Here is a 25,519-nt window from a genome sequence, read left to right on the forward strand (position 1 = left end):
CGTTCTTTTCCATGACCGCTATAAGATTATCTGTAGCTTCTGGTTGTAAGCAGGGTTTTTGTTTGACACCCGCGCGATGACTGATTGGATGGGTATACGCGCTGCTGGCATTCGTCGAAGGCAAACATGCCTTCACGTTCGTCAAGTATGTGACCACGCTAAGTTTTAAATGCTGGAGGAGAACGCGGGCGTCGTACGGCGCAGCGTTTGTGACTACACGTCAGCCGAGAAGGCAACAAGCGGCAACTTCTCACCTTGCTCACCTTCTCCCTGCAACACTTGCAATCGCTTTTTGCAGTTTAGAACAAAACACCTGCGTCCCATCTTAGTCTAGCAAATTCCGAAGGAGGTCGCACTGCGCGTAGCAGCGCTGTTAGTATTACGGCCCTCGAACTGACACCGACAAGAACTGTTGCTGTTTGACTTCAGGGCGCAGAAATACAACGTCCCGGCGTGCCCGATGAAGCAAACACGTGTGTCGTCTGCTTGTCGTCTGCTTTGAGCGCGCGCCGGAGCCGCCTGACCGGGCGCTGCATTTTTTTTTCGCTGCGGCTTCTACGAGGCGCCGCCACTGCATACGGCCCCTGGTCGCCTGCGCTCGCTCGCGCTGACGCGAGCTTCACCTCCTATATAGTCTTGCTCCATGGCTAAGGGTCATGCAGGAAGGCTCCCCACAACTGCGATGTGACAGCCGAGTTTGTACAGCTTGTAATTAAATCTACGGGAGCCAAAGTGGGATCGGCCCGCATGAACGTAACAGCCAGGATAACGCAGCACCTGAGAACAATCCAATGGGCATTTAAACTCCCTTGGACGTCCCACGGATATCCTAGACGTCCACAGGACGTCCGAGGCAGTTTCAATGTCCATTGGGAACAGGCATAGCCCACATGAATCCTACTGTACTGGGCTTGAATATAAGCGTTCCGAAGTGCCTGGCCCAGAAAAGGGATTCCCTTGAGTCAGTTAGACGTTAGTAAGAATTGAATTTCTTCACATTATATCTGTTTTAAAATTGACCAGACACGGGAAGGGAAAAGAGGGGCTCGTTATGACACACGACGGAAGCCAACAGTCACCTAAACCAAGGAGCATAGGGGATCTTTTATTTCCTTTTATCTGAAGAAAAAAATTATTACCCTATTGACCTCCCATTGATGAACACCACCAATAAAAATAGAAAAATCCCTTATGCTCCTTGTTTCGCCTAAATATTTCAAATTTTTAATTTTCTCGACTATTTTATATATTACGTAAACATTATTCAGTAGACCAACAGTGAATTTTGTTTTGTGAAAATGCTAATATTTGAGAAAAAAATATACACGATGTCGCGTCAGAGGCAGCGTTTTCAAGCACAGCTCAATTTCGCGAATTTGCAATGACGTACGAATCTAGATATGAAAGCCATAACGGATATATTTATCGGTGCTAAAAGTACAAGTAACAAGGAATATATGCCAGGCTTATTTCCGCCACCTTGAGGAAGTTGTTGCTTAATAGAAAAAAAATTTCTAAAACAACACAAGTCTCAAATGAGGCCATTCAAGAACTTTTTTTACGGCAAATATAAAACACATCTCATTCAAACATGCGCAATAGATAAGCATTGAAATGCTAAAAGAGTGTACCGACTTTCATTGTTATATAATATAGGGAAGTGCAAGAACTATTGCCCTCAATCTGGCATTTTTTAATACAGTAGTGTTTTTCAAAAATTAAAGGAAAAAACCCATTCCCAATTTTTCTTATAACTCCTGAAACAAGTCTCCAGAAGGAGGCGAAAAAGAATACGAACAATGTTATCGAAGCTCGAACTTGTTGCTTTTAGCTGCCGTCCTGATGGAGGGGCTGGTACCTAGTAGTCAAATGCAGGTACCTACGCGTGAAAGCGACGCCAGGCTTGCACGGATGAGTGAAATTCCACGTGAATGACAAAAGTGATAGCCGGATCCAGCCTTTCTTAAGGCGCATTTGTCCCAGGTTGAGCTCACAGTCTCGCTGTCGTAAGAAAACCGGTGAATAATGTTACCTAGTGAGTTCGTTAACTCATTTTTGCCTAGGCTACTATTATATATTTGTAGCTGGCCGTTGGCAATAGCCATATCAGCTATTAGAATTTCGAAAATCCGCTCCCCCTCGGCGCTGTGGCTTAGATGATCAAGTTAATTCATACTTTGCGACAGCAAGATAGTAGTAAGAAACTTTAATAAGGGGATCGCTTCGAAAGAAGTTGTTAAGATACTTGGACAACGGGTACAAGGATAGAGATATCACCATCGTATGGGTCCCGGCTCACGAGGGGATTCCAGGCAATGAGGCTGCCAACAGTCTCTCCCGAGATATCTACACCCGGGTGGCCATGGAATCACCCTTACCCGGCTCGAAAGACCCGCTCATCACGTACACGGAAATTACGGTTGAATACAGGGATGACAGACCAAACCTCCCGCCTCCGAATCGGTCTCTCACACTTAAAGAGTGCAGAGACTGGAGAATATTACAAACCAACCGATTCTTTCCACCTTATCCATACGGATAAAGAGGGGAACCTCCAAAGTTCTCCACCAAATGCGGGACAACAGCTAATCAGGATCATCTCATTTGTAAATGTCCCGATTCTCTCGGGCATATCGATGGAATCACAGAGAAAGAAACCTGGGACGCTCTCCTCCGGAGCAGCAGGCTCAGATGATCTTGGCCGTGGCGCGCCCCTTTCGAAAATCGCGCGCAGTTCTGTGGCACTCTCGCCACGTGACCATCTGTCCTCGTTCAGATTGGCACGCGCTCTCTGCGCCTTTTCTTACACCGTAGCAAGGCGCTCACATACCGGCCGTCTAAAGTCCTCAGGACGCGCGAAAAGCGGCACACACGCAACCACATCTGTTGAAGATGACCTCATTTCAACAGCGTCCCCAGCCACCGCCTCATGACAGAGCTATCGGCTCCGACTCCCGTTCACGCGTCCCGACTTTTTTTTTTTTCCAGTAGTGCACGACCACGAAATCATGCGTATCACCTATGAGCATCCAGAAACGCAACAGCGCGAAACCGTGCAGATCTGGGGGCGCAGCGGTGTGTCAATAGTGATGAAAGTTACCAGCGATCCCTCACAGACGATCGCGGTGATGACTGGAGGGCAGGTCTTGAAATGCTAAGCATTTTGGCCTGAACGATGGCAGCTTGCGCAAGCAATCCGGAGCGACATGCACAACGGCCGCAAGTCGGTACGGTACGAGCGCTGTCCGCAACAAAGCTCTTTGATATTACCAGTTGCGAAGCTAGCTTCCCATAAGGTCCATGTATCAAAGAACGGCGGTCTGAAATCAGGGTGCTTACGGATTGTCGCGCCGCTCACGATCAGTAACAAAAACTGTGTGAGTTGTAAACTTTTTAATTTTTAATAAGCATACAACTGCTTGGCAACAGCTTTTATCAGCCGCTTCTAGATGACGCTGCCATCTGTATGCACCAACAAAGTGGCTACAGCTATGATTTCTATAGTCGGATACAACTTAAGTGCAGTGAAGCTCCGCCAACATTCAGGACCACCGCACAGATGCCCTCCACGACAAAGTAGACCATTGTTAAAACTTTTCTTCTTGCCTAAACAAAAACTAATCACAAAAAAATTTATAGGAGCTAGAATTTTGACACTTGGCTTGTTCATTATAGTCAAACGTTAAAAAGTTGATTTCGTTTACTAGTAATTACGATGGGCCAGTGGAGTAATACAGTACGCCGCGGACCGTGGCCCAGTGCTAGCAACTGCTGTTTTTTTTAAAGTTGTATCCTACTATAGGGACTATATACTGCAGAAGTGTTTTCCAACGAAACCGTCAGGTCTTCCTGAAGGTTTTTCAACCATGGGACCTCCTGCAATACTTATTTACTGTATTTGTTTTGTTTTTATTCTTAATGTCCTATAAACTTTAAAACTTAAACCTGCACAGATGCCGGGGTTTTATGGAACAGTGTACGCCAATTTTCGCTAGCTTTTTGACTTTTGAAGACGCTCGAATGCCCTGTTTTGCTACGGTCATCATCATGGTTTGATATTTTGAGCATATTTACCTTGTCTTTCTCTGCTCTCTTAACATTAAAATAAAAAACTTTTTCCGCTTGAGGACAAAAAAAAGTGTCTTACCTTTTGCCGCCTTTCTTTTCGTCGACACTGGTCGGCTCCACGGCGCCTAGCAAAGATAAATTAATTATAATTATTACAAGGACAAATGATTAAAAAGTAATGAAATAAAATGACAAAAGAGGCTACTTTCTCAAAAGGTATATATTGGTGCCACATTGCCAGTAGTGTTTCTATCCTAGCGGCGAAAGGCACAAACTAGGACAGCGCTAGGGTGACTCAATGCTAGCGCCACCGTTGGCATTGAGGCACCCTAGGACAGCGCGCTGTAGCAGTGCCATCTGTTCAGGTGTGTACTTTCAGTGGGTCTTGGATTTAAGAGCTCTGGTCAGAAGGTCATTTGTCCTAGATTTTATATTAGAAATAGAAATAAAATGTAAAAACACTACAATCAAAAGAAGAAAAGTAAGACATTTTTAAATAAATAAGTGGTTTTGTTGCCAGACTTCTGCGTTTTTGCGAGGTTGCCAGATTGTATTTAAAAAACAAAAATTTGATTCACTTTTAAGGTAAAAATTTAAACATGTATCATACATAAAATACAAAATTCAATAATAATAAATTACTTAGTGTGCAATTATTTTAGAAGAAGTTTATGTACAGTGTTTCCAGGTTTCAAAATCAATTTTTGTAACAGTGTGGCCAAATTTTTTTCACTAAACATAAGTCCTACTTTTCAAACAAGTTACTCCATTAAACCTTAAAGAAATGAATACGTACAATAAATTTTGTATTTAATAACGATTATTGTTTGAGAGTCAAGTTCGAAGAAAAGTGCAACTGCGAAAAGCGCCACTCGCGGCAGCTTGGAGGGCTTACGCATAACAGACCGGAAAGACGATGCTTTTATCAATAAAACAAATTTCCCACTTTCTTTCGGCACAGCAAAAGCGCCAAGGACACCAAGTGGAAAAGGACAAGAATTTCTCTCTTTTGTCGCTCTTTTTCGACGGCTGGCATCGTTGTGTTGTTGTTCTGCAGTGACGCATGGCCGCCTGCTTGGCAAGCGGGCACGAGATGTCGGAACGCGATCGAAGGACAGGGGTGGTGATGTGTGTATCGCACGAAGGATTTGCGCAGCCGTCCCCTCGGCTAGTGAACACCTCGTCTGCAGAACTTCTCCGCGAATGGTCTTCCGGGCACTTTGCAAGGGCGAGTGCTTGCAGCGGGTAAGGCCTTGGTTCAGAGCGAGCGTCTTCGGATAGGGAGACGGTTTCGCGCGTCGCCTGGGCGCCTGAGAGACTGCTTCGACCTGAAATAGCAGCGCGTTCTCTGTCGCAGTGGCGGGGTTAGTTCCGATATGGCCGCGCTGTGCATATCTGCTTTCGAAGCCTGAAACGTCTGAGCTGCGGCTGTTGAAATGACCTGGACATACATATATTCCTGTAACCGTAAATCGTTTCAATTGTCGAATTTTCATTGTACTTCAATTACACTTCATTGTACTTCAAAGCCACTGTGTTTTGGTACTTCTGATTTGTAGGAGTTTGAAAATCCGACGACAGTGACAACAGCCCCGAAGACAGTGCCTAAAGATATATCCGCTGTACCTAGCCGATTCTCATTAAACAATACGGACGTCGCTCTAGGCCCGTGGCTAAAGTTACGTCCGGCGTACGTACGCCCGTCGTGCTGCTTACTATGTGCACGCTCTTCTCCCCGCAAAGCGTGCGCAGGTTACATCGCTACTTTCGACGAGGCGCCCAGTGACGCAAGTTGGCGTCTTCACGCTCGTTTCCGTGCGGCCAGTCACTCGCGCCAGGTTGCATGCAGGGGACACGACGTAACGCCGGCAGAGCGAGACACCCATTCGCTCGGTGTTTTCGCTTCGCACTTGGTGAACCGTCCCGCAATCTGTCACCTCCACCCTCTCGTAATTTAAGCAAGCTGTCGCTAACACTTGTGCCGGCGGCAATTCTGCACCGTCATGTGAAGCGCAGCGCGTACCCGGCACAACACAAGCATTACGCCTTGCAGAGCACCCTTCTGATTGGTTTTCTGGCTTTGGTCATGGTCGAAAAGCTCTAAAAAGCCGATGAATTCAGAGCTTTATGATAGCGAACATGTTTTAGCTTCTGGATTTCGTTTGCCCCCCTTCATGTATTGTAAGAGCTGTAACTGCATTTGTATGGCCTTTCTCATATGTTATGATCCTATCCACGACCTGTGACAATGTGTTGTTAGCGGTGAAAGCTGCTTTACGAAATGAGAATGCACATGCGCGTTGATTTTAAATGACGCGCGTTTGGTTATATTGAAGAAAATAATTCCAAGCGTTCATTAGGCTCTAAAAGTCGACTTCATTGCCTGTATTGCGGATCACAAGTGTGCTACTATGCAGTGACATTACAAACCAGTTCTTCACCAAGTAGGGATAATCAGTGTGGACATCTGCAGCTGTGCACGTGAGCATGAAACGCAGCATTGAAATAATGTGCAATATCATAAAACTTGCACTGCAGGCTATGGGCACTCCTAAACTTCTAGAAGCACACTGAAAATCTATAGTCATTTATGGATGTGAAACATGCCATGTTGCCGTGCTACCATTATTATATGAACACGTTATGAGCCTAAATTTGGCATTCCGGGTCAAGAGCGTTTCGAATTGGGCGCCGAAGTCGTTGCAACACGTCACCAGCAGATGTTGCGTTAGCCCCACACTTCCGGCGCTCCTCATGCGCCGATTTTCGGTTTCATGCGGAAAAAAAAAAAATTCTCGTGCTGCCGGGCTTTACAGGATAGCTTTTTCTTCGTTTTAAAAGCTGATGTGTCGTCGCCTCTTCCATGGCTACTAACTCTACTGCGGTAATCCAAACTTCGCTAGCTAAAAAGTCAGTTGTAAATATTTGTTAATTGGCTCGCGGAATAGGTTTTTCTCACAATTATTTGTTTATTTCTTTATTTATTTATTTAGTCCTCAAATGCCCCTTGGACAGGGGTTTTACATGAGGGGTGGGCGGCTTCACAGACGATTTCAAGGGCGGGTGGCTCCACAAAAGAAAATTTGCAATGGCTGTCCTGAAATTTGTCGCACTGGAGTGGTGAACCGCTTCTTCAGGCAGATCATTCCAGTCTTTCGCTGTATGTGGCAAAAACGAGTGAAGGTGCGATGATGTGCGCGCGTGCGGCGGGTATACAGACTTGGAATGACTGGTCCGGGATGAATGGCGGTGAGCGGGAGATATAACGCTGTTATACATTGGAAAATGATAGAACTTATTGTAGAGAACGATTCTGGCTATTTTACGTCGAATTTATAGATTGCGAAGATTTGCATTAGATTTTAGAGCTGTGCCACTAGTATAGGAAAAATAGTCATTAAAAATAAACCGAGCTGCCCAGTTTTGGATAGATTCAATGGAGTTAGAAAGATTAGTCTGATGAGGTTCCCAAACTGAACATGCATATTCTAGCTTGGGCCTTATAAGGGTTTTGTAAGCAAGGGTTTTTACGGTAGGGGAGCAGAATTTAAGATTTCGCCTTAGAAAGCCGAGAGTGCGGTTAGCCTCGTTAGATATTTTCGCTATGTGAGAGGACCATGAAAGATTGTGTTAAAATAAGACCTAGTTATTTAGAAGATGTCACAGAGGATATTGCTGTGCTACCACAAAAATACGTGGGCACTACGTGAGAACGGCGCTGGTGAAAAGTAATTAATGACGTTTTGCTGACATTTAAAGACATCAACCAAGTTTTACATCATTTTTCTTGTAAGTCGCATTGAAGAATAAAGGCATCTGAAAAATCGTTAATCGGTCGGTATATAACACAATCATCAGCAAACAGACGGATGTTAGAAGATATATAGTTAGGGAGGTCATTGATGTAGATTAAGAAGAGCAGTGGGCCGAGAAAGGAACCCTGAGGCACGCCAGAAATCACAGGAGACAGAGGAGAGGAATGGTTATTTGCGAAGACGAACTGATGACGGCCAATTAAAAACTACATAACCACTTATAGACTAGGGGATGAAGATTTAGGCGTGAAAGTTTCAAGAAAAGTCGATTTTGAGGAACCTTGTCAAAAGCTTTCTCGAAGTCTAAAAAAAAGAGTTAATCTAGAGGTATGTTGAAGTCTAGGTGGGAGCTGATGTCATTGATGAATAATGCAAGTGGTGTATCACAATAAAAATTCTTAGGAATCCATGCTGACTGTAATGAAAAAAGTTGTTACAAATAAGAAAATTCATGATTTGGCTAAAAATGATATGCTACATCAACTATAACAAACGCTAGTAATGGAAATTGGCCGGTAGTCAAGACATATGATGATCCTTTTTTAAGAACTGGAATTGACCTTCCCTGTTTTCCAATCCAGCGGCACCGCTCCAGACGAAAGAGACTGTTGAAAAATGTACGACAGGATGACACCGGTAATTCATTTGGCGTTTTTGAGTACTTTGGCGTTGATGTCGTCAACTCCAGCAGATGAGGCTAGTTTCAGTGATTCGATTAATTTGCAAATGCCGTGAGGTTCAAAAGTGATGCCTGGCATGCCAGGATGTTGAAGGTCAGGAAAACAAGGGAGATTGCCATCGGGTTCTTTGGCGAAAACTGAACAAAACGCGGAGTTTAGAGTGGTTGCAACTTCGGTATCAGGAATATAGGAACGTCCGCCGAGCGCGACAGCTTGCTCCCGATGAGATTTTTTTTTCTTGGAAAACCTGTTTTCAGGCATTTTTTAAAACGTTCCGTGAACATTCGGCATAAGTAGGAACAAAAGTGTGTTATGTGTGTATAATCTTTACTTTATATCTGGCACGTAACCAGAAATTTTTTTCGGGGGGTGCCCACGGCAATGTTTTGTACCGGGTGGGGAGGAGGGTGATCAGCGGTGCATGCGGGGGGGGGGGGGGGGGGGGGAACCCGGGCCCCCCTTGGCTACCTGCCCGGCTTATACTAGTACAGTGTGGCTATGGTGCTAATTGGATGTGATGCATGTTTGTTTGGATTGACTTCCACAAAAGCATGCCATTCTCATAATTTCAATTCCGTTGTAAAAAATGTTGGCGGAACACATCCCAGCAGTTCAATAAGTTTCATTTGGACTCCAGTTGGTTTTAAGTCCTATTAGATTCAATCCCAGTTGGTCTAATTGGGGGAAAATATCCAAATGGAAAACTGATTCTTATCAAATAGAAAAATCAGTTGGTTTCAACTAGAAATTTCCTCACTGGACTTTTTTTTTTTTACTGCGCATATGCATGAAGAAATAGTGGAAGTGCCATGTTACAGGTTAGAGGAGCGCACAAGGACGGCTTGCCATGGCTGTTGTGCCCAAGTCTGAAGAAACTGCCAGACAAAAAATACGCGAATGCCAGCCTCCCACAGGGGGCGAAACTGCATATGGCATTACAGTTACGCGCACTAAATCTACCAGCCTTCCTTCAAGGCACCATTCCAACACTACGCTCCTTTTAATCCCTGTGCACACGATTGTGCACAAAGGTGAATTTGGCACCCTTCATTTCGCAAATAAGGTCGCTTTTTATGCCACATAGCTAACGCAGCGACTAATATTTCGCGAAGTAATGAGTGGAGTAGCACGTCGTCCGCCATTTTTGTGCAGACGTATTCACCCCCAGTAGTAACATCAGTTCTTTGTTTCGCGACTTGAAGCATATTGTACACCTTCGAAATAGAAATTATTTCTACGATCGTTCCGGTGTTTACCTGGTAGGTAACGGCATTTCAATGTTGATGTTTTCATCAGTTATGACGCTTTGAACGAAGTTTTGCACATCCCTGTCAAACTAATGGTGTCTTCGACTGGTCGCTCCCACGATCCGGTTAGGATCTGGCAGTGGGAGCCGCTCTCGCTCTGAGCGCATAGAGAGACTAGTCAAGCCGAATGGTGAGCGAGTTTTTAGAGCGGAAGCGCAGGAGGCAGAAGGGGGACGTAACTTCCGGAACCACTACGCGGCACCGCTACTGATGTCAGCTGTATCCGCACGTAAGGTCCATTGATTACCTTTAGCCGCACGTGGCCGCACACAGTTTGCATCGCGGTCGCCGCTACGCCTGTATCGATCGCTACCCCGAGTTTCCGTCCCACGGGACGCTCATTTTTCGAAAATTGCCTTCTGGATAGCACTGTCGTCCTCGTCTGAGCTGCTGCTGGTATCGCTGTTGTCATGTGACAGCAACACAGACCGCGTTCCTAGCGTAGTTATCCGGCGTCTCTTGGACATTTTGCCTCACACAGCGCGGCACCCGCAAAACACAACACAGCAAGGACGTTACTACTGCGTTAAAAAAAAAAAAAACACTTGTTTCTGCCTACGCGCAGCGGACGCCGAGGCCTCGCACTGCTTTCGCGAAATGGCGAAGTGGCTCTGTCACGTGGATTCGTCTCGGAGCCGCTCCGACTTTTTTTCTCGGAGCGCCTCAGAGCGCTCTGAGCTGGAGGCGAGCGCTCAGAAAGAACCAGCCGAATGTAGTCAGAGCGGCCGGTTTCGACCAGCCGAATGTGCGGTCGCCTCTCAGAGCGCTCTACAGCGATCTAAAGCGACCAGTCGAAGACACCATAAATGCCTAGCGAGGCGTCCGTAACAACGAATCGTGGAGAAAAAAGTGTTCTGAAGAGAAAAAAAAAAACGCTTTATGATGACGGACTGCTTCTCTGCATAGTGGTGGGCAGTGAGTGAAATGGAAATGGGGCAGCCTTGGAAGCTCCAGGTGATCCTTCTGATCGCCATTACCTTTAAAGTCATGCGTTGAAGGCTTTAGCACGTTTGAAGCGCCGCCTCGCATGCGGGAAGGTGCGGGTTTCGATCCCCAGTGCCGCCGGGTACCCACCGGTGATACAACGGGTGCATGCTTCCCCTGGTCTGGTACTCGGCTTATTCAGGGTTAAATACTTCGGAAATTGGTCTTTGACCCCACCTTGAGTAATCGAAAAATACCTTGTGCCATGGTGCTCTCTGGCCGCAGATGCCCTTGCGCCATAAAAATCCACCATCATCATCATCACGTTTGGCGCGCGTAGTGTTCTATGAGACGCGTGATGGCACCTCTTGTGATGAGATATCTCCTACTGCGACTGTTCAGATCCCAGTAACTCTGTACTCACTCGGCTGACAGCTGTGAATGTGGACTTCAGCGCAGATTTTTTTTCGCAGCCATTCATACAGTGTGGCAAATAGCAAGGCGCGTCAACCGGGCACCTTGCCACAGTAAAGCATGGAACCAAACACAAAAAGGCCGTTACTACGGCATTCGCACTTCGGCACTGCTTTTCGCTGGTGTTCTGCACTCAAAATATAAGGGGTAGAACATCTCGCAGAGGCATTCGGGATTTTCTTCTCATATATTAGGGGAAAAATACATGGGTCCCAATGGGCTTCGTACATATGCACCTTGCCCATTGTCCGGGCAGCGAGTTTCCTTATTAACGAGGCGTAAATGCATTGAAACGTTTGGTCCCCAGAAGAGTTGTCCATAATTCGAGTCGTCCATATTAACGGGGGTCGCATTAACGAGGCGACTGCATTACGTAGGAGGAGGGTTGAATTATCACTGAAGTTTGCTAGGGTGACATTTATTTCACAAGTTTTAAGGAGAAAGACGAACCTCAGCTTGGCTTCTAGAAAATAATTTCGTTCAATGAAAGAAAAATGTTCGCTGTCACCGGCATTTACACTCCAAACACGGAGTAAAACGGGAATAAATGGTCATCTGGCGCACATCCTAACAAAGGCAGGGCATGGTGCCCAAGCCCTAGGGTTATTTCCATCACTAAAAATATGGAATTCTTACGGTTGGCAACGGAAAACAATTCCCTCTTCAAGACTGCCGATGTTCTAGCAGTCGCGAAATTTTGACCGGGGTTTCAATCTCTTCTATTTGATAACCCCAATACCTCCACTTTGACTGCATCAAGTTACTACGTTTTGCAGCGTGAATACGCATCTAGAGTAAGCATTCCGTGCGTTAGTGATCGAAATATGCCCAGGAACACCATGCCCCTAAAAGGTAGTGCGCTAGAGGACAGATTAATCCCTACCAAATAAGCTAATTCGTGTTAAGAGTGCAGTTTTGTCGATTTTAGAGATATCTCACCTGTTGCGGAAAAATTACTGTCTTTGTTTGCGAGTGCCATTTTTTAATTCTGGGCAACCTAAATTTGAAGTAAAATACCTTACACTCATTACTTTATTCATGGCAATTTCTCAGTTGGCACCAGACAACCCCGAACAGCGCAAATAATGCGGTTCTCCATTATGGGGGCATTGTGAAAGCCGTCATGCACAAAAAGATAAGCGCAAGGTTTTTTAATCATTACATTTTATCAAAGTTCTACGCGCCCCTTTGCATTCTTACCCAGCAGGTTTCAACACATATTCCCGACGTTTTTTCTGAGTGCTGCTGGTTGACTCTCGTAGGCGTCAGCAGTATAGTAGGGGTTGAAAACGTTCTTTTTTTTCGGACAGGCAGTTGTTTGTTTTCCATTTAGAAAGGAAATGATCTCTCGGGGCCAAGTCAGGACTACAATGTGGATGAGTCGTAAGGTGGTGATTGTGGCTGACTGCGGCGGGCGTAGTGCAATGGCCCAAGATGGTCTCCGTAGTCCTCTCCTCGGCTGCCTTCTAGCAGTTTACCGAAAACTCTTGGTTAGAATAGTGATGTGTGCAACTGAGCAGCAACACCTCATGGTTCCTACAAAGGAACAGTTGCTGCATGGCGGACCTTGCCGACGAAGGTTGACACCGTTTTTTGCCGACAGTTCAGGGCTGGTCCATTTTTGTATGTTGTAACGAAATGAAATCCCAAAGCTGCAACTTGGCTAAAAGAAACGCTGTAGAAGATGGATTAATTTCTACCGCTTTGGGTTCCCGCATCGCACAGTACGTATACGCGTTTACGCATTCAAGCCCCCTTACACCGGAATGCGGCTGCTGTGGCCGGGATTCGATCCCGCGACGTACAGTAATCAGCAGCCGAACGCAGTGGCGACAAAGCCACCGCAGCGAGTGCTTCACTTTTGTAGGCGTATCTTCAGTGGGAGAAGTCCTCACTTTAGACTGACGCATATTCTCCGAATCAAGATATAGTCCTGGTCTCATAACACCTATATCGACATCAGAAACACAGCTATTGTCACCTCCGTCGGACCTGACCACCATTTTGCCACAACACTTAAATGTGCTTTTGCTTATTTGCCCCAGTGTGAGGCGCCCGTCGGGGTGAAATTTTCCTGACCCGATGGTGACCGCGCAGCATTTTCGACTTTGCCAGCGATCCAATCTGTAGGCCGTCTCAATTCCCTTACAAGTCCTTCGATAGTTTGCCGTTTTTGTTTTTTCCGCCAGCGGCGACGTTTTTCTCCTTCACTGCGGTACCCGGAAGGATGCTCCTTTCCTCACCTTGCAAAAAAAAAGTTTACTTTGAATTCTTGAAACTGTCCAAAAATTTTTTGCACGGGAAGAAGCAAGGTCTCCGAACGCTCAGGGTTAATTTTCAGAATTATTTCGATAAATTTTGAAGTCATTCAAAACGATCGAGCGAACGTGCTCTTATTCCAACTCGATCGCATACGGCAAATAAGTGCCAAATAAGTGGTGTGTGTGTGTGTGGGGGGGGGGGGGGGGTAGGGGGGGGGGTTGTGGGGGTTTAACGTCCCAAGTAATTTTCTTTAGGCGATAGATTAATCTAACGGCCCAAGTAATTTTCTTTAGGCGATAGATTAATCTAAGTATTATTAACCCAGTGATTAGCACTACACGTTAAAAAAATGAAAACATTCCCCTATGCACCTTGGTTTCGGTGACTGTTGGCTCCCTTCATAAGTTTGTCAAAAACGAGTCCCTCATCTCCTTTACCTTGTCTGCTAATTGCTTAACGAGGGTCTCGGTTCTGGCAGTCTCGATGCCATAGGTAGCATAAGAGGGCTCTCGCACAGTTTCCGCCCTCGCCGTTAGATGACGTTCCACGTCACTCTCGCGGTAATACAGGACGTGCTACGTCCGCCGCTATGGACGAGGGTGGCGCTGGTGAACACTCAATGTTCGCTTACACCCATTAAACATAAATACCCACGAGAGCAGCAGATTGGACAGCCGTCGCCGTAGCTCAGTTGGTAAGAGCACCGGGCGCGATATTCGGAGGTCGTGGGTTCGGATCCCACCGGCGGGATGGTTGTTTTTTCTGCTGCTTTATAAGTAGTTTTCTTTAAATCAAAGCTTAATTGAAGTATTTTTCTCCCACTAACCACACTATAAATTAAGAGAAAAAAACATTCCCCAATGCACCTTGGTTTCGGTGACTGTTGGCTTCCTTCATGTGTGTGTGTGTGTATATATATATATATATATATATATATATATATATATATATATATATATATATATATATATATATATATATATATATATATATATATAGCCAGGAACAGCGATAAGCCGGGCAAGTTTAAATTTGCCTGGGTAAATAATTAAGAACAATGGCGGTGTCGTTCCTGTTTCTTTCGTGTACAAAAGGCAATGACAGCGACCCACGTTACAACTCGAGTCCTTTCTGGCCCTTTCGAGTCCCGCACGGTCCCAGCCATATGAAGCGGGCGTCCGGCGTACGCAGCGAAAGAGTGGGGTGGAGGAAGGGTGAACTCCTTATGTTACAGCAGGCCAAGCCCGTTTTGTCAGCAGGCGGTGGAGAATCTCCTTGTTGGAAAAAATCCTTGTTGGAGAAACTCCTTTTTGGAGGAACTCCGTGTTGGAGAAACTCCGTGTTGGAGAAACTCCGTGCTGGGGAAACGCCGTGTTGGAGAAACTCCATGTTGGAGAAACTCCGTGTCGGAGAAACTCCATGTTGGAGAAACTCCGTGTTGGAGAAACTCCGTGTTGTAGAAACTCTGTGTTGTAGAAACTCCGTGCGACCCCACTAACGTCTAAGTGTTCATGTGATGTTGGTCCATGACGTATGCAGCCCGGCTGACGGCTACCTTCTGCTTGACCAGGTGCGCTGACCGCAGTCAGGTCTCCCAGTCCTCCCAGGTTCGGAGAGGCACCGGCCCGGCGGAGGGAGCACTTACGCCGAGCAGAATAGGGTGGGAGCACCTCGGAGTGGGAGTACAATGTGCATATGGGGGGTACCGGCTTAAATTTAGAGAGATGGGCGTGTAGGTAGCGTGCACGTCTGCAGGCGACGCCAGATTGACTGTTCTCAGGTAGTGAGGGATGCGTGGGGTGGCGGATAGATGAAGACTCTGCTACAACTCTGCTGGGGACACGTCGTTTGACCCTTCGTTGACCCCACGAGAAAAAAGGGCGATGTCTTTGGGAACCCGCCTGCGGAATCTTTCCCACGCTCTTCACAAGGGGGAGACCCTTTTATCTGGCTCGCCGCGAGACGCGATCGACAATAGGTAAGACGACGGAAGGAAGAGGGGACCGGTGCCTTCCTTTAATTAGCCGTGCCTGACCAGAGCCGTCCCGACCGGAGAGAGCCCGCCGAGGTTGTAGCCACGGCGTCGTGCCTGTGTTTGGATAGACACGTGCAGCTTCGGGCGGATTAGTAGCTGCCCACCGAATCCTCCTCGCCCATTCCCACGGTGCTCCGCGTGCTATGTGCTGTGTCACTCTTCAAATCTGTGCCCCATGTGGAATTGGCCACCGCGTGGTGAGAGAGCGGAGCCTAAGTGTACTTAACAGGCGACCTGAGTGACAACGATCGCTCTGGGCCCTGACGACAAGGCTCATCTAGACGCTCGACGCTATGAACTTTTAATTTGTGACTGTGTGCTCTTTTCTAAATTAAGTAAATAAGTTTCTTCGAAATGCCAGTAAACCCGCTTTGTTTTTCGTTTTCCCAACCTTCAAGTTCCATCTTTGCTCATCCCGAAGGCTCAGACACGCTACCCGACGGAGCCCGGGTTCGAGAGAACCCCTGCGCCACGACAGCGCTCAGCGCGGGAATTAGCGGTGAGCTCAGCAAATGAGTGCATACGCTCCTTCGAGAAATCCCCCACGAGGACCGCCTGATCCCAATTTCTAGGTATTCGGGCTAAGGAGTTGGAGGCCTTGTTGCAGGGATTTCCCGAGTGCGCAGGCACCCAGGTGACCTCAGCGCGTCGGGGGAGATGGGGGGGGGGGGGGGAAGGGGGGGCATGTGCAGCAGGCAGGGGATGAGCCCTGCCCCTGCCATAGTTTAGTACGGTGGTTTTTGAATCACTAATGATATAACTGGCATCTGTGTATGACAGAGCAATAGCTATAGCGGTCTCGTTAACAGCTATCACTGTACAGATTAAAAAAAAACGCGTGTCGCGACAAATTTCATGCGCAACGCCACCCTAGGACGTCCGCCAATTATAACACCGCGCTCAAAACAACCTGGACTGCTTAATGAGCGAAAGCGCCGTAGGACGCACGAGGACTTCGCACGTATTCGTGACCACCGCGAGCAAAGACGAAAAGGAGCGCCAACAGCACGCGCACGGCCCAGCTCCAGGAACCGCGGTGACGTGGCAGTCGAGGCCGGGGCGGTGCTGGTAGCTGCAGCCGCACCGCTTTCCTGCCCTGCGGCACCACCCTGGCCTCAGCTTGCGCTGCACAATGCGTAGCAGCGGTGCGCCGAAGTCCGCCGGCAGCGTCATCGAAGGCGCCACGGAGTTGAGGCGCAGGTCATCTTCCGGCGGTGCTCGTGAGGCGCCGCGCCCGCCGCTGGGTGGTTACCGCGGAGGTCAGCGTGGATGACCATCCTGAGATCCGCAGCCTGAGCTCCCCGGAGGAACGGCGAGCGCTGCCGCACTGCGTGCCGGAACAAAGCGGCGACCCTGGGAAGGCGGCGACTATGTACCAGGTTCGCGGCAGTCCTTGGCCGACCCCTACCCGTCATCCACTGAAGCCCTCCATGGTGCTGCCGCCACCCTCGGTCGCTGCATGGAGGGTGAGCCGAGGATGGACGTGGACAACCCAGGGCAGCTAGTACTGGCCGCCAACAATCGGTTGCTGCAATGGCGAGGCGCAGAGCTACGCGGCGACACACACCCTGGAGATGCACCGGCCTCGGCTACTGTGCAGGGCGCACACACGACTTCTGTGAGCGTACCTTCCCGGCCTTCTACGGCGGCACTGCGGAAGAGCGGTGCTTGTTTCGGGCTTGGGAGCAACGATGCGCCTTGGGCGCTGGGGCAGAGACCCAAACTTCCAGTGTAGTCATTATTTTTCTTTTGTGACCCTGAACGCTGGCGGCGAGCGATTCCGGGGGCGTGCGACTACACGGCACCATGACCAGCGTGACAAAGACACACTATGAGTGAGTTTGGCTAGCTGACCACCGAGGGGCTGGCTAGACTAGGCACGAGGCATCCATTCAGTGGGCAATACAAGTATGCGGCAAGGTTCATCACGGCGAGGTTGTCATCATACTTTTTTTCTGTGTTTTCGCTAACGCTCTTCGTTGCCTTTCTCTTGTGCAATGCAACCGCGTGTCGCCAAGAGGGTGACTGAATAAATGTCTTCCAATATTTGGAGCCGTTTCCTGTAGCTGGGAAGAAGAGGCCGGGAGAGTGAGGTTGAAAGCGAGGATAATCACGATGAACAGCATCTGCATCTTATGGTGTCGGTGCCTGAGCTCCTCGATTCCTTCGGCGTGTAGGCCCACTCGATAGACCTCTACAAGGGCTGCTGGTCGGATGCAATGCTCATGGGGTTGTTTGCATCATTGGAGGTTTCCGGGGTATTAATTGTGAGCTAGTGCCGACGCCCGAGGAGCCTAGTGCAGCACGCCTCTTCCCCGGCTTGTCTAGTGTGAGGGAAATACTGAGTTCAGCCAGAAATAACACTCGATGCGGTTTTAAAACATAAAACTGCGCAGGGGAAGTCTGATACAGCTCAAGAACACAGCGGCGAATGCCCCTCAAAGGAGGCCCCCTTCAGCCATGGTTTGACCGGCTCTCAGCGACTGGCAGGTGCGTCCGTGATATGGGATTAAAAAAGAAACCACAACATCGTGACAATAGGTCGGAGGGCCTCTTTTGAGGGCCATTCACCGCTGCATTCTTGAGTTTTATCCCACATCCTCGAGTGGGTACTTAGTAGTTCAGCAGTGTGGCTGCACTAAGTAAGGTGTTTATCGTTCGCAGGCAGACGGAACACCAGTCGACACAAGAGAAAAAGAAACTTAGAGGACACAAAGCTCCGCCTTAAGGGTGTGACGCGATAGCGTTACTGGGTTAATGCCTATATATATATATATATATATATATATATATATATATATATATATATATATATATATATATATATATATATATATATATATATATATATATATATGTACGCCGCGGAATCCGCCTTTTTCACAAGATGTGGCGCCGCGGCGAATGCTTTTCAAAAGAGGCTCCAATTCTCTGTAGAAAAGGGACAGAGGCCTTTATCCCCAGCCCTAGCAACCCAGCAGTCAACTTTTCCGCTTGAATATAGGGTGCCTCGATGCGCACAGTGGGGAAACGGGCGCATTGCGGCACCCTACCCTTAACTAAGGTGGCGCATTCATTGAGGAACCCTACCCTTAACTCCTAGTCTGAACAACGAACCATCCCACGGCTCTGGGAAAAAGGCCCTTCTTCCCTTTCTTGCCTCGTCTCTGCCCCATGAAAACCAGTCGACGCCACTGACTGGACGGCCTTTGAAGGGTTTCGCTGCTGCATGCTGGAGTCGTGAACATGAACTGCGCTTGCTGCCGTGGCCTAGTGGGTTGGGCGCCCGTCTCGGCTGCGGGAGGTGGTCGGTTCGAAACCCACCGCCGGACACCCACCGGTAAAATGGGTACGGCAGCAAGCGCTGCCGGTTTGTTTTCAACCAGAGGAGCTGGAGGAGGAGAGGCACGCATGTGGAGAGTGGCCCTTTGAAAAAAGCGGACTGCTCGTTCTTCACTTTGCACACACAGGTCCATGAGAATTTTCATACCCCTCCTGGCGCAGTGGTGCAGCGGTTAAGCGATGCGCCACTGGCCTGCGATGGCAGGAGCTGCCATCAGTGAGGTTTGTGAGACCAAACCCAGGTTGCTCTTCCCAAGCAACCTCTCGTGGCCAGTCATTAACTGCCACCTGCCACGGTGGGCAGTTTGCTCACAATCGGGTGGGCAGGTTGTGATGTCACAAGGCCACGTGGCCTAAGTGGACCATCTGCTACCTATGTTGCTTCTTTGGGAATTTTTCGTGCATTTTTCACTCACATTGATGACAACAATGGCGGCTTTTATGCGACATGGGATCCTTAACACTGTCGCGTTAAAGGTCTTCACAAATGTCCACCTCCTGCGCTACATATTAAAGCATCTCCCACTCACTTTCACAAGTAATGACTGCGATCAACTCTAGCACACGTCAGACCAACGCCATCATTGATATGCCTTGAAGGCTTGCATTGACACCATTGTAGCCGACATGCTTGTCAGAAGAGGCGCTGCGAAAACATTCGCATTTTGCTAATCCGCTCATCAATGCCATATGCTGCACAACGGCTTCCAATGCGGAAGCTATGCTCCGAGCTCTATCATGACTCCCGTGATGTCATGTGCAACTCATGTATATGAGGCGAAAATGTATTCAAATCTCTAGTTTCCCTCTTGGATGTCGTATTGTCTGGTTATTTTTTTGATGCAGGGGAAAATGTGCCTGCAAGTGTTTCAGTGCATCAAAGAGGCTGATAAAGAATCAGAAAGGCAGACCATGGAATGAGAATACTACACGTCCATCATAAGCCTAGCTTCAATTTTTCTTAAGGGTTGAATGTAAAATTTATGAACGCATCTTGTTCACCATAATGACCCGGACATTTGTGTACAATGGTTTGGTATAGGAGAACGCACCGGTCACTGCTGCGGTTTCATTGAACGTCATACTATTAAACACCGAGCGCCACTTAATGGCGCCTTCAATTCAAACCCATTTAACACCAGTAATAACAATGAAACCAATTGGGCTTCCAAGTGGTTCCAACTGGTTCCAGTTGGAATGGTGTACGTCCCAACTGGATCATACAATGGACTCCCAATTAGACTCCCAACTGGGCCAGTTGAGTTTCCAACTGTTTCTATTTGGAATGGTGTTCCAACTGGATCATCCAAATGGACTTCCAACTGGACCAGTTGAGTTTCCAACTGGTGAGCCCAAATGGTCTTACGAATTGCATGTACAGTTGTAGGAATATTTCCGCCATATATTGCAGTCTGTGCAATTTAACTGGTATATTTTGTGAATACTCCTTGCATGCAATATCTGACTAATGGGTCTATTTGATTGGGTGGCTAAAAACACAACTGGAACCAATTAGATGTACCAGTAGCTTCAGTTCAACTTTCCATTTTTTTACTGGGGTAGCTGCAGTTGGCTTCCTAGTGAAAAAAACACATTAGGTTCTGATCATACTTTACAACTGAAAAGTCCAATTGGAAGCCAATCCTAAGTTACTGTCTAGACCATGTTACATATCAGCACGCGTTGATCACCGTCATAAAGTTGGAATCCCATCTTGTCACACCAAATGTTTTCATGACTCATTCATACCCCGAACTTGTGTCAGCTGGAATCACCTTCCCCACGACATCGCAGGTATTTCCGATAACAATGCATTTCGTAAAGTCCTTAATGTTTCTTTCTGAGTATGTGTCGTTTATTACTGTATAAAAATTGCCTTTTTACTGTCTACACACTGTTTTAATATATCCCCACTGCATTCTAATCTTATTGCCTTCCTGTGTTTTCACTTTTTGTGTATTCCTGGTTTATTTTTGTTTTCCCTATTGTTGTTGCTGTTTAGGCTGAATTTTTATGTATTCCCACTCCCCTCTGTAATGCCTTCGGGCCCTGAGGGTACAATAAATAAATAAATAAATAAATAAATGATTTCCTTGAATGTGACCTGCATATTTCTTTAAACACAGAACAGTGAATGTTAGATTTTTCCAAATAAGGATATTATCAGGTTAATCTGCTGAATTGTTTTCGTTATTTCCCCCATGAATGTGACCACCCCATGAATGTGACACCAGATGGAGGGTCCCACGAATGGGGTATTTAAGTATCACCAGGATGGAGATATTGAGTTTGTACATGATAGTCGTGTGTGATGATGTTCGTTGCTGCCTGTATGGCTTGACGTCCACAAAAGCATGACATTTTCATAATTTGAATCCCCTTATAAAAGGTATTGACGCAGGGCAACATATCTTCCAGTGGCATGACTTTTTTTTCTCAATTGGTTTTCGCCCAATTGGGTTAGATCCCAATTGGTAAAGTTGGCGGCCGATTTCCAAATGAAAAACTAAATTGTTTCCAATTGCAAATTTCCCAGTTAGACTCAATTGTTTTTCTTTCCTAATGGAATGGTAAAATAAGCCGTAATGGTGTCACAGCACATTATCGGTTATAATTTTAAATTTGTTTAGTGAGAGTCAACCTTAAAAGAAACAAAAACATAGAAACGCTACAACTGCACCAGTCAAACCACCCTTTTAGCTGGTGCGGTTGTAGAAAGCCTGTCAATAAGCAAGCATGCAGTGCATACTGCTGAGGCATGCTGAGATGAGATGGGCGACAGCGTGCGTTGCTGCGCACCTACGTTCGTGGACGATTGCAGGGAAGGTGTCGCTCTTATATGCTGAAAGGACAGGGGAAAAGTATACCAGGTCAAGTACTGGACGCAAGGTTTTAAGCAAGGGAGTGCTAGTGCTAAAGATGTGCATAGTGCAGAGAAACCATCAACTGCCACTACTAAAGAAGGCATTCTATTAAGTCGCCAACTTCTATGCAATGGCTAGTTTGCCGAAACTAGGCAGTGCACGGGAGAAAGCAGATTGTTTTGTCTGAGGAGATTGGCTTATCAAAAGTTACTGCTTGATGGGTCTCACACCTGTTCACTGCTGTGCAGAAACGTGACTAGCACAAGATGTCTTTGAAAAATATGGAACTTTTTATTTCTCGCTTGATTCATCCCTAGACAATTTGGGGTCACACACTATCAACCTGAAATAATACATTGGTCAAAATCATTGGAAGCACTCATCATCTCCAACACCAGAAGGTGGAGGTCATGCCCTCAGCCGGGTGATGGCACTACTTTTTTTTATTAACTCCAAGGGTATATTGGTTTAGAAGAACTTTTTGTGGGGCTAGATAGTGCATGTTGTAACAAATTAGAACTGTAGCGCAACCAAGACGAACAAAAGAAAGGGGCACACAAGACTAGCGCTAAACTTCATCTAACTTTATTCACTGGCAGCGCAGCAAATATAAGGAAAAACCAGAGCACGTGCAGATGCCAGTTCACACACACCACTATGAACGGAACCGTTCTGGATATGCCATCTCCGATTTGTATAAATTCACAGACGTATCGCTAACACAATATACGCCTCTCTTCCTTATATGAAATGCCTCCAGTAGTTCCCTTGCCCTCGTATCTTTGCTTTTACCTAAAATCTTTATCTCATGAAACCGTGGTTGACACTTTTTGCTGGACTGGCAACTAGCCTGCACAAATGTTCGGCCGCTCGAGGGCACTCAAAACACTCAGCGCAGTGCTGAGGAAGATGTGCACCACTTAGGTCTCTCAGTGAGCGTGTGTACTCACCTGCCCTTTCATTGATGCACCGCCCTGTTTGGCCCACATAGACCTTCCTACATGACAGCGGTATCTGGTAAACCACCCCGATGCAGCAATTCGTGCTTCTTTGCATGTTTGACGTGGCAACCACTCTTGTGTTTGCTCGCAATGCACGCGCAGAGCTGTGCCAGCTTGCGTGGGGCCGAGAAAGCAACCGGCACACCACGTTTGTTAGCCACTTTTTTCAAGTGGTGGGCTACCTTGTGCACATACAGCACTACCTCCGGTTTGACAGCCGTTTCTCTGCTGGCACATGGCTGCTGCAACTTGATGGTTTTCATCTTCTGTAAGAGGGCTTCAGCAACCACTGTGATGATTGTGCCTGGGAACCCTGCCGACAGTAATCTGTCTACCTGCTTGTCATAGCTCCCTTGCATAGTATGACAGCACGATTTCATGAGAGCCGATTCAAGGCACAGCTTGGCAATGGCCCGTTTCACAGTTTTTGACTGTGCCGAAGCATACAATACTAGCTCCTTCTGTGCTTGCGGTGCATACTGCCAACATGCATAACATTCACCCACAGTGATGTTTATGTCTAAAAACTGTAAAGAACCCCGCACAGGCAGTTCATGCCCGTTTCACAGTTTTTGACTGTGCCGAAGCATACAATAGTAGCTCCTTCTGTGCTTGCGGTGCATACTGCCAACATGCATAACATTCACCCACAGTGATGTTTATGTCTAAAAACTGTAAAGAACCCCGCACAGGCAGTTCATGCGTGAACCTCAGTCCCCTTCTCATTTCTTTAAAGGTACCTTTAAAGAAATGAGAAGGGGACTGAGGTTCACGCATGAACTGCCTGTGCAGGGTTCTTTACAGTTTTTAGACATAAACATCACTGTGGGTGAATGTTATGCATGTTGGCAATATGCACCGCGAGCACAGAAGGAGCTACTATTGTATGCTTCGGCTCAGTCGAAAACTGTGAAACGGGCCATTGCCAAGGTTTGCCTTGAATCGGCTCTCATGAAATCGTGCTGTCATACTATGCAAGGGAGCTATGACAAGCAGGTAGACAGATTACTGTCGGCAGGGTTCCCAGGCACAATCATCACAGTGGTTGCTGAAGCCCTCTTACAGAAGATGAAAACCATCAAGTTGCAGCAGCCATGTGTCAGAAGGGAAACGGCTGTCAAACCGGAAGTAGTGCCATATGTGCACAAGGTAGCCCACCACTTGAAGTAGCTTACAAACGTGGCGTGCCGGTTGCTTTCTCGGCCCCACGCAAGCTGGCACAGCTCTGCGCGCGCATTGCGAGCAAAGACAAGAGTGGTTGCCGCGTCACACATGCAAAGAAGTTCATGAATTGCTGCATCGGGGTGGTTTACCAGATACCGCTGTCATGCGAGAAGGTCTATGTGGGCCAAACAGGGCAGTGCATCAATGAAAGGGCAGGTGAGCACACACGCTCACTGAGAGACCTAAGTGGTGCACATCTTCCTCAGCACTGCGCTGAGTGTTTTGAGTGCCCTCGAGCAGCAGAACATTTGCCACAGGCTAGTTGCCAGTCCAGCAAAAAGTGTCAACCACGATTTCATGAGATAAAGATTTTAGGTAAAAGCAAAGATACTAGGGCAAGGGAACTACTGGAAGCATTTCATATAAGGAAGAGAGGCGTATATTGTATTAGCGATACGTCTGAATCTATACAAATCGGAGATGGCATATCTTGAACGGTGCCATTGACAGTGGTGTGTGTGAACTGGTACCTGCACGTGCTCTGGTTTACCTTATATTTGCTACGCTGCCAGTGAATAAAGTTTGATGAAGTTTAGCGCTAGTCCTGTGTGCCCCTTTCTTGTGTTCGTCTTGGTTGCGCACAGGGCCGGCATTATGGATCGCTCTCAAAAACTGTATCAATTTTGAGATCATGACATCAAAATGACGACACCGCGAGATACCGACCGCGGAATCGGCCAATGAGGAGCAAGGTTGCGGTGGCTAGTAGGAGGGCTCCGCCCCAGAACCATTTATTCGCACGACAAGGGACCGTAGACTAATGTTTTGCTGTAAAGGCGCAGTGAATAAAACGAGTAATGTTTTGTTTTGCTAAGAAACTGTATTTCAAACCCAACAACAACAATCAAAACAAGCAGTGTTTTCAGTTTTGCAATTAAGTTCGCTGTCCAGTCACTTTTGTTGCCGCGAAGATGTGCTGTCAGCGGTAAAGCGTGAACATGTTAGTCTAAAAACAAACAAACGCAATAAAGAAAACAAGTAATGTTTTATTTTGGTAATAAACTGTGTTGAAAACTCAACAATAGGAAGGAAAATTAGAAGCATTTTCAGTTTTGCAATTAAATTTGCTGTAGGGTAACTTCTCTTGCCACGAGGGCGCGCTGGCAGTGGTATAACGTGAACATGGCGGCCTGCAAGAAAACAGTTGATTCCATGGCTAGTTCCTGTTTTTTTGCGTGTCGTCTAAAATCAAGGTACTCTGTGGATGTCTTAAGTGCGCAGAAAAATCTGATTGAAGGCAGTGAATGCTACAGGCCTGCCGAGATCAACTTGCAAGCAGCGCTCGGCTCGAAAATTGACAACTTTAGTCTCTGTCCTCAGTCAGCGCCTATCGATGACCGAGTGATGTGTGGTTCTGTTTATTTTCTTCAGAAAATATCAGAAAACCATGAATCATCACACAGAAGCAACTGCCGACAGACGGGAGCAGACAGGTGCAGCTGCTGATAGCTTGCAATCTCGGTGCGGGAAATGAGAGCCGACAAGGCCTGCAATCACTCTTCTGCCTCGTAACCAAGTGATGC

The 25,519-nt window shown here is 47.1% G+C and overlaps 1 long non-coding RNA gene across 1 annotated transcript in view; it reads right to left on the reverse strand.

Annotated features, from left to right (window-relative positions):
• Positions 1-25,519, reverse strand: part of LOC144113104 (uncharacterized) — a 263,457-nt gene that overhangs the window by 184,693 nt on the left and 53,245 nt on the right. The window contains exon 2 of the long non-coding RNA XR_013310616.1: positions 4,148-4,193. This is a non-coding gene — a long non-coding RNA (uncharacterized LOC144113104). The remainder of the gene's footprint in view (positions 1-4,147; positions 4,194-25,519) is intronic.

The sequence above is a fragment of the Amblyomma americanum genome, chromosome 1 (genome assembly GCF_052857255.1).
Source record: "Amblyomma americanum isolate KBUSLIRL-KWMA chromosome 1, ASM5285725v1, whole genome shotgun sequence".
Lineage (NCBI taxonomy): Eukaryota > Metazoa > Arthropoda > Arachnida > Ixodida > Ixodidae > Amblyomma > Amblyomma americanum.